This window comes from Ambystoma mexicanum, chromosome 2q (genome assembly GCF_040938575.1).
Source record: "Ambystoma mexicanum isolate Mex_15411 chromosome 2q, UKY_AmexF1_1, whole genome shotgun sequence".
Lineage (NCBI taxonomy): Eukaryota > Metazoa > Chordata > Amphibia > Caudata > Ambystomatidae > Ambystoma > Ambystoma mexicanum.
The window spans coordinates 1,314,168,536-1,314,181,785 of NC_090924.1; the positions used below are offsets into that span (position 1 = coordinate 1,314,168,536).

The 13,250-nt window shown below is 43.8% G+C and overlaps 1 protein-coding gene across 3 annotated transcripts in view; it reads left to right on the plus strand.

Annotated features, from left to right (window-relative positions):
* The window catches only part of LRRC3B (leucine rich repeat containing 3B), a 758,203-nt gene that overhangs the window by 477,189 nt on the left and 267,764 nt on the right, over positions 1 to 13,250 (plus strand). For 2 of the 3 annotated variants that reach the window (XM_069648771.1, XM_069648772.1), the window contains one exon: positions 4,014 to 4,071. The gene's annotated coding sequence lies outside the window, so the exon portion shown is untranslated. Of the gene's footprint in view, positions 1 to 4,013; positions 4,072 to 4,097; positions 4,335 to 13,250 lie in introns of those variants that run through there. The other variant, XM_069648773.1, reaches the window with a different exon arrangement.

A 13,250-nucleotide genomic window follows, 5' to 3' on the forward strand; every position in this document is an offset into this window, starting at 1 on the left:
CAGCATACAGGGAAAAGGGGCGGGTCGATTGAGCTGGGCTACTTGGCTCCTTCTGTACAGGAGAAATAACAAGAGTGCCGGTTGCTACTTCAGTTTTCAGCCCTTCTTAGCAACCGGCACCCATATTTCAAAAGTGGCGCATTCAGTACGACTTCGGAAGAATGCGCTGCCTTCAGAATAGGTGTTCATTACTGAAAATGTCGTTAACACTTTTTAGGACATTTTCAGTAATTAACACTGACTTGAAAATCAGGCCCTAAGCAAATACCACACGATTCTGTGGCAGAATTACGCCTACAAATAACCTCCTTCCAGAATGTCAAAATGCTAAGGTACAAATATCCCCCCCACACATTACAACATTTTAGACTGTTAGACGATTGCTTAAAATAAGCTCGGAAATTTGCCAGAGCAGCCTGCCTCTGAGACTTCCTGCAGCATCTCCCATGTGTCCGTGCCTATTACTGCCCTGCACTAGCAATGGTGTTGTCCATGTACAAACATGGTGGCGATTCTTACCACCATGAAAAACCATTACAATGAAGCCCTATGGGTTCCGCCTGCGTTTGGCAACTCTATAAAGCAGGCGGCAGCAGGCAGTGATTCAAGCTTCCCCTCCCAATTCAAAGTCAGATGCAGGTGGCGATTTGGCCTTGTTCTGACATAATAAAAGGAGAGTCTGTAACTAGGATCTTGCGGTTGTTTGTATTTCACCATTGCTTACACTAGGCAATTCTAAGAAATATGATTAGTTTGTAGTATTTGCTTGTATCATTAACTTATACCTAAGTACTCTGTGCCTTTTGAAACCATTTCTGTTCAGAAAAGAAGTCTTTCATATTTGTGGCTCCCATTTAAAAGTTACCCTAAGGACATGTGTAGACTAGAACTCAGGTGGTGCAGGAAGGAAAGAACCAGAAGGCAGGGCTTCTCTCTGTATGCTCCACAGATTCTGGAGAGGTAGCAGGAGGGAGAGCCCTACAGAGGAACAGGACTATGGGCTAACAAAAGCTGTAAACAGGGAGGGGTCCTGCCTGCAAATTCTTTTCAATTGCAACTCATTCAGGTGCAGATTTAGTCAAAAATATAGCAAACATGTAGTGTACTATTTTGCTACCATGTCATGCTCCGCTATGTGCAATACAACTGGACACTCAGTAAAGTTAAGGTGGGTCAGTTTTTCTTATTGCTGACACTATTTTTTTTGTATAAACGTAAACATAAACATAAACATAAACATAAAGAGCTGTGAACATTGTAAGCAAAGAAAAGGAAAAGGATCACAAATCATAGTATAAGGGGTACCATGGTTCAAGATGTACTGATAGTGGCAATGTTATCTCAACAGTGTGAATTCTTTGAACACAAAAAGGGGGGGAAATTCCCAAAAGGCATCAATGCATGCAAATTTGACATACATGTTAAATGCATACAAAGCCTGTTTACAGGTGTTGGGATGGGATAGGTGCGTACAAATTTACACCCCACATTGAAAAAACAAATACTGTTAAGTAGTGGCTTTGACCAACACTGGAGCTTTGTATAGTTTTCTGTCTTTTAGTAAATACGTATCCTCCTAGTAAAGGTATGGTCAGTATAGTTTGTCTAGGAGTTGGGACCTTGGAAAGGTCTGCTAAAGCCAGGCTAAAGGGTGACCTTGTTATGGTAATCAGGACAGAGAGAGCTTCATAGAGTGACACAGTCCTATTTCTTATTTCTGCTGCAAGGCCATTGAGAGGTTTAGGGATGTAATAAGGGATACTACCGCCAGGCCTTCTGGTATATTCTGGATATTAATACATCTGTTCCATATGTATTTGACATACCCTCTTATCCCCCACTCTATAAACTTCTCCGGATAAGTCAATCTCCTTTCCTGCAGTGCTGGACGAATGTAGTAGCAAATGTTCCATAGATTGTGTTTCTCCTATTTCTCACAATAACGGCACCATGGGTTCACCACATCTGCCATCTTCCTCCCATATAGAAACTCTCTCGTTGGCAAAATGTTCCATCATAATCTAAGTAATAGATTACAACAATGTTGGTTCGGGAATTGGGTCATCAAAAAGGAGGCAGTCTCACAATGTTTGTGGTCCCACTGTAGATGGCTAAGAGGTGTATTAAGTGTGTAGTTTCTCTGTTGTTATAGTCCAATCTCTTTCATATAGTAGTGATTTAACTTTATCAGGATTCGTTATCAAGGTAAGAGTGTCTGTATCCAGATCCAATAACAACTTATCGCATGATTCCTAGAGTGTAGTCAAATATTGACAAGGGAAATATCCCATCATGCCATTAGAGAGGAGCCTGTTCAGGTCTTTGTATAGTGTATTTTTCAAAGACGCAATGATGTCTTTGAATAGTGTCATCATTCACTATTCGACCCGGACCTGCAACGAGACCAAGCCAAGTTCGAATCTGATTGCAGCCATGGGGGTATTTTAAGGTACCCCCAGGGTCTTCCTCCACTGCCTGCCCTCCAGAATGTCCCAACATTTTAACAATTCATCATAATGTAGCTCCATTCCATATATCATTTTTGGAACTATCTTACCCTCATAAAAGATAATAGCAGTTGTTAATTTATTATCTAATTTCATCAGTTGATTAGCTGGCGGCTCGGATTTTTAAGAAAAACTTGTAGTCCACCAATGGATGGTTATGCCAGTAATGGAAAGCCCAAGTACATTACCTTTGTGGTGGTTTCTATGGCTACTCCACCCATATTACACCCCATTTTCACTTTCTTTTGCCTTTAGAAAATAACAGAACACGGGTCTTTCTAGGGTCTACAGTAAGTCCATTCCTGGCTGCATATTCCGCTAATGCATTTATCAGTCTCTGCAGCCTGACCCTGGTCTGGTCCAAAAGAAGGAAATCATCGACGTAAGCCAGCCAAGAGATATGTAGGGTTCCTAGTTTGGGTGTGACTAAGCCTGCTTCCTGCAAAAACTCTCCAACATCTGATACATACATATTAAAAACACAGGGAGCTAGAGCGCACCCTGCCAAATGCCTCTGCCTGGAAAGATTGCCCTCAAGATTTAGGCGGACACATATACCAGCATTTTCATAGAGGACCATAATAATATTCAGCAGGCCACTTGACATGCCCCACTTGGTCAATTTAGCCCAGCGTCAGCTTCGAATCACCCAGTCAAATGCTGTTGACAGATCAATTGACGCTACATATATCTCTGCACCCGGGGCATCCCAGGCGGATTCCTGCATTGCCCTCATCACCAGCCCATTCAAGTTCGTTGAATGTCCCACTCTAAATCCTGTCTGTTTGTTTAGACGGTGAGAGCTAGCCATCCATTCATTGACATGTAGTAATAGCAGAGACGAAAACATGTTATAATCTGCGTCTATTAAGGAAATTGGCCGGTAATTTCTGGCTTGATCTTGTTCCCCTTGTATCCCTACTCTCTCACCATGTACTTTCAGCCGGGACCTGCAACCTTTGGCTCCCCAGATATGTTGCACTACATCTTCCCTGAGCCTTATGCAGGCTGTGGGAATTATGGGAGTTGTAGTACAAAACATCTAGAGAGCCACAGCTTGCAGACCTCTTCCCTACCACTTGTAAAGTGCTTTGTTGCTTCCTGCAGCTATGTCCATGCTCAATAAATACCATAATAATAATAATAATAATAATAATAATAATAATAATAATAATAATAATAATACCCTAAAAGATGCAGAGGTGCCTACTATGTTAAATAACAATTACAGTATGACTGCATTTTGTTTTTGTTTAAATCCTCTCTTATTCAGTTCAGCTTGTCAATGTTAAAGTTACTCTCCCAGATTACACGTTATTTCTCTTTTTCCTGATGTGAAATGTGTATTCGTTACTTTCTGCATGCAGAGCTTTGCTGATTAAGTCTTGTTCACTTCTTGAGCTCGTTGGTCTTTTGATCGTTTCTGGAAGAGTCTGGTTTGATCTGTCAGATAATAACAGGTTCAGCTTTGAAACAATTAAAACAGGCTTTTCTTCTTGTTTGCAGCCTCTATTCTGTGAAGGTGCCTGCTTTGAGGAGTGGTGGCAGAGGCAGCACAAGCAGGGTGAGTGTCCATTTTAAAAGAAACCTGTTCGTATATCGTCCATCATGCAGGAGTCCTGGATCTAAAGGCGGGACCGAAACCGTGCTTCACCTCGCTGTCTTGCTTCCAAGACAAGTGGGTTGGCCCTAAGCTATTCTCCCAGCCTTCAGTCATGCATAGCTCCCTAAAGCCACACCTTCCTCACTGGAATGCAGTCGCTTAAGTGTGGTGGGGAAGTGGATCCTTCAAATCTTACCTAGTGAATAGAAGGTGTATTGTTAACTGTGAGTATTCAATTACTGATCCATCGTTGTTAGTTTTAATAGTATTTCCTTTTTTAAAGAATTATTATTGCCCGGCAGAGGAGAAGACGGATAAGGGGAGATAGAGATCCGAGAGGAGCACTGTGAGGGCAAAGGTGGCTTGAAGGGAAGTACATAGCTTGACACTGACATGTTGTGTTAGAGATGCTCACTGGCTGGTGGGCCAGTCAATTGGTCTAAGCTTCTCTCCGACATTTACAAAGTGATTCCAGGTTAGAGCATGGACGGTAAATCGAGAGCTTTCTGGAAGAGCATCGAGGAGTACGCTAGGGGTCATGAACCTGACCCAAACTCTCCTCATGGCTAAAAGAAAGATTTGAGTGAGAAAGCAAATCCATATGTTGAAAGAAAAAATGCTTGAGGGTTATGGGGACCTTTGTTTATTTTATTTCTTTTATTATGATTTTTTAAAAACAGAAGAAAATGAAAGCAGAACACAGTGTCAACAGAGATAAGAACTTACAACAGCAACCATTGATTTACTCTCTCTCTCTCATCACAAACGCAAGACACCAATCACTGCATGGTATGCTCGTCATTTCTGCTACAGTCATATCTATACCATTATTCATCCCCTCACTTATAGCTTCCGTCTTGTGCATTTCACCATATGCTATATGCAATACTTCCTAGGCTCTCCTACACCTCAGACTCTCAACCTGGTGCAGCTCAGAGGTACTACAATTAGTGAAGTATACCAACAAATGCAAATGTTGCCCAGGTCTAATGCCATATTAGTTCTGATTGAAGTGGTAAAAGTAAGCATACAAACCAATTAAACAAATTATATCCTGGCGGCCATGCATTCCTCCCTATTTCGTAGTTTGATTATAGCACACTTCATGTACCTAGATGGGCTGTTCTCCTCCTTACTTACACATCCACAGGATTAACCTCTAAGGGACATTAGCACCCTGGCGAGGTGGAGCCAGTCCATCAGATGGCTAGGAGGGTTCAAGCCCGTGTTTCATGCCGCCTGATGGCTGCCCCCCCACTGCCATCTTCCCCCCACCCTCTGTCCCCTTATTTTTCTTTTCTCACCCTCCCACCTCCCTTCTTAGCTTAGGTTTCGCATCCGCTCCTTCCATTAACATCCACCCACCGCCATGAAAAGGGAAGAGGGGCTCCGTATAGAGCCCCTCTTCCCTTTCCATAGCGGCCATCTTTGTAAAGGATTTGCCTTCGTACAACGGGTGGGATGCTACGTCCCGCTGAACAAAAGAAATCCTTTTTTTTTTTTAGCATCCCCGATCACTGCTTTGGTATCCCGGGGTGCTAATGGCCTTATGCCTCTGTTACAAGTGCTGAAACGGGGGGGCAGCGGCCCAGAGACCTTGTTAATGGTCCTCACTTCGGCCGTTACCCCCCATTCCAGCCCTTGGAACGGGAGCTTAGCGCCACATTTCTCGTACTCTACATTCGAGTCTCTATGCATTTCTCAACAACTCTTTGCTCTCACTTTTATAAAAATAACTCTCAATTACACCCCTCAATGTGTGTTAAATCAGCACACCATAGTCGTATAAACACTTCTTCTCCATTTTATAGTCTATATATCAGTCTTTCATATGCTGCTGCCTGGTCTAAGTCTGCTTCCCATGCTTTTCATCGAGGTACACCTTTGTGATTCCTGGAAGCTTCTCCTTGGTAGCTTTGAAGGCACTGCTCAAATTTCTCATTTCTGGACTCCTACAATGTTGTTTGCTCATCTGGGTATGGGATGCCCCAGAAATAGATAGCAAAAGCTAAATGCAGTAGTGGCTGCTGAAAAGAGCAATGAGAGACCATGAAATTAACTGAGAATATTGATATACCGACACCCTACCTTTCAGATAATTTCAGATAATTTCACCTTAGCACTCTCTAGTTACTTACTTCCCCTTTTGGAACCCAATGTGCATGTCATAGTTTTGGGGGATTTTAACTATTGGTTAGGACATGCAGATGATCACACGGCCTTAGAGCTTTCTCAATCACTAACTGACCTTGGCTTCAGTAAACTTATTCAGGTTCCTACTCATGTGTTGGGGCATACCCTGGATTGGATATCAGTTGCTAATATGTCTTGTCATTATGTTGTGGTATCCACTTGTCCCTGGTCAGAACATGCCTTTGTGCATTTCTTAGCAACAGTACCATTCCCCACTAAAACCAAGCCAAAATATGTTTGGTCAGTAGTAGAACGTAATGTTAAGAACCTGACCAAGGAAAAAATTGAATCTGTGCTTTAACTGTCGCCAGTGGTGCTGGGTGGAGAAGCAAAAGATATTATGGCTTCTAAATTTAAGATTACTCTGGAATTGGTTGCGAATACGCTGGCCCCTCCCAGATGTAAAAAGAAATCAGCCGAGATCAAAAGAAGCAAACCATGGTTCACCTCTGAGCTGCAAGCGTTGAAAGCCTCTTCCCTCAAATTACTATATCTGGAAGTCCAATCAGACCTCCTCAGCACTTATGAAGTTTAAAAATGCCTCTAAAACTATAAAACAGCCATAGTGCAGCTAAGATGCACAATAACCCTAGAATTACACAGGCCACCTCTGACTCGAGGGAATTGTTTCAAATTCTTAGAGAGCAGGAGATTACTCCCCAACATAAGGCTGCCGTTATCATCAAAGATGCCAACTGGTGCCTGGATATTCAGAAGGCTATGTACTTGAAACTGGAGGGGATTCGACAAGGGCTTGTAACTAAAAACTAAAAAATCAGTGATTGATGACAGTGGGGCCTTCTCAGATTGCAATACCTTTATTAGAGATAAGGATATTCCCATATTCAACTTCAGGCCCATCACCTTCGAGACTTGACCTTGGTAATTGGCAAGCTTAAGGCCGCGAAATGTACAGGTGATCAGTGCTCCTCCATTATCATCAAGGCCTGCCCACCTATGCTAGTCCAATCCATATGTAACTTTATTAATTCATCCCTGACAACTGGAGTGGTCCCTAATGAGCTGAAACAAGCCTGGGTCACACCACTGTTAAAAAAACTTGGCTTGGACCAAAGCATTCCTGCCAACTATAGGCCGATATCGACTACTCATTTCCTTCTTAACATTCTGGACTGAGTGGCCTATTCTCAGATTTCACAGCATCTTAAACTTTATCCCATATTAAACCCACTGCAATCGGGTTTTAGACAGGGCTTTGGGACAGAAACCTTGTTACTGGATCTTAAATCCAAACTACTAAAGAGAATGGATAATAGTCTGACCTCCCTGCTTATTTCGTTGGATCAATCTGCGGCTTTTGATCTCGTTGATCAGGTGATTCTGGCCGAGCGACTGAAGGATGCTGCCAACTTCTCTTTGGCTGCAACCCAATGGATGATCTCCTTCCTTCCCAATAGAGTTAGCAGAGTGAGTGCAGACGATACAATGGCACCACCCATTCCTGTACTCTTTGGAGTACCTCAGGGTGCCTGCACCTCGCCATTTATTTATCATATTTTGATGGCCCCTTTTTTTGGCACATCTTGAACAGGAAGGGGTACTATTCTCTAGTTATGCGGATGAAACACAGTGTGTCATCCCGCTTTCAGAGCATCATGGCCAGGATGAAAAGTATTTGAACATAATATTTGCTTTCATTGAGAGCTGGATGATGCAGAATAACCTGGCGCTCAATCGTGGCCAAACCAAACTTATGGTGGTTGACTCAGCTAGTATTCTTGCCAAACTGGAACTAGCATACAAACACTTCCAGCTGGAGGATGCAGAAATCGCGACACTTCCTAAGGTCAAAATCTTAGGTGCTGTTCTGTACCAGACATTGAATATGAAATCCTCTATAGTATGTACTGTTGCATCGGCTACATACTACATTAAACTTCTAGCTCATTTGAGACCATATATATTGCAAGGTAACACGGAAGCAATCACACGAGCAATAATAGGCACAAAAATAGATTATTGTTGTAGCCTATTGGCAGGAGCAGGAAAAGCAACCATTAATAGACACTTCAAGTTGTCCAAAGTGGGACTGTGAGAGTGGTTACAGGTCTTGCCTCACGTGCCCATGTAACAGAGTCACGACGTGCACTTCACTGGCTCCCGGTGGAGGCTCGTATCACCTTCAGGGTTTTGGTCATCACTTTTAGGTGCCGGATGGGGACTATGCTGGCCTATCTACAAGACTATATCATGGAAAAACCCAATCACAGAAGTGTGAGATCGAGCAACCAGCATTTCTTATTCCTGCCCAGATGTAAAATAAAGAAAGCCCAGGGATTAGCATTCTTCGGAGCCGCCCCAGTTTTATGGAATGCCTTGCCAGCACCGCTGAGAGGCTCTTTGTGCCTTAGCCTGTTCAAAAAAGAGCTTAAGATCTGGTTGTTTCGCTAAGTAGCCTCCGAGTCCTTCCACTTGGTAGGGGGTCTTGATATTCATGAGGGTGCTCTTCCATGGACATTGTCTTCACTGGGAGTACATATGTTGTCTTTTTCGTTTTGTTTGTCTTGTCTGTGCCCTCACGCCTACGGGTTTATGGATGCTTGTTATAAATAACCTAAAGTAAAGTAAAGGTGGACATTTATGGATGCTGGCAAGGCCTGTTCAAAAGATGAAGTGCTGTCAAACTCTTAAAGAGGGCATTCAGCATCAATACAGAAGTCATGCAGGTGGGTTATCGAGTAAGAAGACCCAGGTGTTGCACAGGCTTGAGGTTGGCCACAGGAAGAGTAGACCCAGGGGAACGTACCGGGAAAGATGAGCAGAGACAGGGCCAACGCTTCATTCAGAATACTAAGTGGCACATGGGAGGGAACACCAGGAACGGCGAGGCAGGGCTGGAGATTGACCAGAGTGTCCAAGAGTGTACTATAGGCTAGTGTACATCTCATGACGAGGGTCCTGCCTCCTTTCAATCCAATTGAACCTATTGCTTAGCCTTCTCATTAGAAGGCGCTCTTAATTATACTCTGTTGACTTGAAAGATATGAAGAGCCATTTCCTGTCATCATATGTGATCTGCAGGATCAGACTGGCCTGATCTTGATGTACAGTATCATTACATTGATCACTGCATAATAAAGAAAAGATCTCCATGGGAAGTCTTGAAGAACAAGGAGGTGGATGTAGGATGGACTCTTAGGTTAAAGAGAAGTGTAAAGTAGTGTGGTAGCGAGAGTTGCTATTTCGCGTAAGAAGGACAGGAGTTGGGGCAAGAAAGCTTTGCCTAATCAGCGATTTACAAACTCTTGAGACCCAATCTATGCCAAGGTGTGAAGTGTGGCGCTATTGCAAATGAATACATGGCTGCATTAAGGTTATAATAAATTACGGGTTGCCCAGCTAATTGTGCACCAGTAATAATAATAATAATAATACAAGTTGGAACACGTAAGGTCTTCAGCAAACCTTGTGTGGCATATGCGTAAGGAGGTCAGTGGCTCCACCGCCAACGTTTCCATGTATCCACAGAGCACAGACTAGGGCGGCCACCGATGACAAAAGCTGACACATATTGCTGGGTAGAGGCTGGAGAAAGTCATATGAAAACAATAGCTACGTTCTGTAGATTGAAATACTTCTCAATGTATGTATTCGAAGGCCTTCTAGAGAACCGCACCACATATGCTGTTTTTCAACAGTGTACAGTGTTTATATCGAATCCTATATATTGAATACCCAGATATCGAATCTTTTATCTTGAAGGACTTTATAGTGAATGTATTTAGGTTAGGGTAAAGGGCTAAATATTTTTGGGAAACGGGCAGGATGGGTTTTTAGGGGTGGGAAACGGGGTTTTGAAAAAAAATGCATTCACTATAAAAGTTTTCAAGATAAAAGATTTGATATATGGGCATTCGTTATAAATTACCTCGACATAAAGACATGTCTTTCGGCCACTTCAGTGTGCTATCCTTTGTGAAGCTACTGTAGAAAGGCCTCAGAATCCAGCTACTAACTTTAGGCAAAACAGTCCGGGGAACATAGATCCTTCACTTCTTTTTTTTCATATACTTCGACCACTGTGGCTAAGACACGTCTCTTAAAACGCACTCAATTGCCTGTTGCCTTTTAGTGGGGTTGTCCCAGCTGAGCCGCTTACCCTGTTTTCACAAGAGTGTTTTCACAGTGGTACGTGTTTTCACCGTGGACTTTAGTAATATGTGTTGTGAGTTTGCGGTAGTGGATTGGTGGGAGGCCGGGTGAGGTGGTGGGGCTGGGTTAGATAGCGATTTTTGGGGGAACTCCATCCTTTTAAAACAAATAATACATTTGGCAAACCGTGCTGTTTGCACTCGTGCAACCAGCCGAGCATTATTGAGCTCTCATATTTAGGTTTGCTATTAGATGGTGCGTCAGCATCATCTATAACCCGAAGCCACTGCACTGCAGTACAGATGGCAGGCAGATGGGATTTGAGGATGAACACTTGCAATGTTGTTTGGTTTTTTAACAACATGTTGACTGCCCATCACCTTGCTAATCCCTATGGCCGTTGGCACTCACTACCTGCCCTCTCTCCCCAAAGCCGTTCTGTTTTTTTTAGCTAGCTTCCTTAAGAAGTAACATAACACTTATTGCTGCATTGGGCCTGACAGTATTATTTCCAAGCAGTCTTCACAGGTTAAATGGCTTCATTGCAGCTGTACATTTGCTACTGGTGTAATACGAATGTCTTAACCAAGTGTGCTTCAACTAATAGATTTATATGCAGCATGTGTGTCCTCTGATCTGTTCCTTGCACTTGATCCCCGCTAAAAAAAAAACGAGCATGGGCAAGGTAACAGTTTTGGATTGTGTTTCATTATTAAATAGGCATTTGTTTGTCAGACAGTGCTACCATATGCCAGTTACTCACAACATTTTCCAGCTGTTGTCCTCTTATTGGCAGCCAGTACCATTATATCTCGTGCCGCCCCATAAACAAAAAATGTTTAATGCTTGTTTATATTGAGAGGTGTATTCAAAATAGTTACAATATTAGTGTCAATAGATTGAATGTGTCATTACAGCAAATCATGCCAAAAACTTTACATTTAAGTTTGAGGACAATGAAGATCCCAAGCATCCACCTAGGGTGTACATAGAAATGGCCTCAACCATCGTACTCCGCGGAAGAGGATCAGATCCTACTGAACTTCCACACCTCCCCTTTGTATCTGTGTACTGCAGGTGTCTGCACCCTTTGGCTCTGAAGATGTGTTGGACTACACTTCTCATGATACCTTGCTATTGACTATGATGGCTTGGGATGATGGGAGTTGTAGTCCAAAACATCCTAGGGGCCAAAGGTTGCCGATTACTGTTATACTGCCTTCTCATTTGTGCACGAGGTTTGCATTGGAGTCCTTGAGTCCTCAATGGAGGGGCAGATGGGTGATTTCCAAAACTGCAGGATGAGTTTTCTGGCTTGCATGGTCCCTCTTTGAACCAGGCTCCTTCACCATGTGCAACGTGCCCCAACTGCCCCCTCTTCCAGAACAAAAAAACACTTCACATCTACCAGGGACCCGAGCCCTCGAAACTCTAAAAAGTCTATGGTCGTTTTCCTCCCACTATGCCACAACATGTGTAGCAGTGCCCCCAGCCATGTGCCTGCAGGCCTCAGAGTAGCTTAGACCTCTCCTAAACATTGTCTCATGAGGATCTCAGACAATTGGGCCTGATCTTGGTGATAGGCTGAGCTGTGCGGACTGGGGTGTAGGGGGTGCTTCTTGCTAACTTCAAAATCTAGTCTGTGCAGGAAAGTCTGATGGTCCCACCTGAGGTTGTGCCAAAAAGCTCATATTCGTTGTTGGGGTCCCAACTGATTCTCCAGTTGTGCCTGCGGTCAGAGGTTTTGACCTCTATATTCCTTCCACTTCACTCTGTTGATGCAGAGCAATGCTACGTTTTGCCTCCTAGGTTTCTGATGGTCAGATAGGATGAGCTGCCTCCCACAGGAGCAGTGTTCTGTAGCACTGCGAGTATGGTGCAGAAGGCTTCATGTTTGATCTAAGGGGCTATTTACATACATAATTATAGAATCCTAACTCTATACACTGCATAGTGAAATGCATATGAAGCCCCCTTGTCATTCAGTGGGCTCGGAAAGCTGTTTCCTATTTTGCTGGCCTTGAAAAAGGGACGGTAGGGGTTAAGCACTCAGCTCAGCAGTTCTCGATGTGCCGTCAGGCCGGCGTTTTACTGCTTGGGTCGCCCTGACATGTAGTGAGGAGCACCTGGCTGTAGGAGGCAGTCCAGTGTCCTATAAGAGACTGGATGGGACTGGCTATTTGTTAGTGACTGTACGACTGGCACATTACTGAGCCAATGATTGGGAGGACCAATGACAGGACAGGGAAGCCAGGGCTTTCTGTGAGGAGACGGTGAGAGGTTTGGATGAGGAGCAGACATATTCTGGGTGATTTTGATTGGTTATTTATAATGCGCTTAATACCCAGAGGTTTCTAAGCGAGGACCCGGGGATCGAACCTGTGTTGCTCCATGTCGTCTTGCTTCCAAGGTGAGCTCGTTGCCCCTGAGCTATCCTCCCGAGACGGTGAGTGGTGATGTTAGCGGAGCCATGACAGAGAGGTGTCCCTTTTAGGATGTCCTCGGATTCATTGGGAGCGGAGACTCCAATCCCGTAATAACAGGAAAGCTGCTGTCCTATATGTCAAAGCATAAGAAAAGAGGTTCCTGGAGAGGGGCTAGCAACATTTAGGCATGAGTGAGGCGCCGTGAACAGGACTAGACACCATTATTCCTTGATGACAGATTACTTGATGACCAATGAGGGGGTTAGAAGCGGGCGAGGGTTAAACCCTTCAACCAGGGGAATCCTTGTATCCTCACATAAGTTCTGACAAAGGAATTGTGGGAAGTGAGAAGATATGGGAGTTGTGGCTGCGGGACACTGGATTCAGGGTATTCCTTGACTGTGTCCG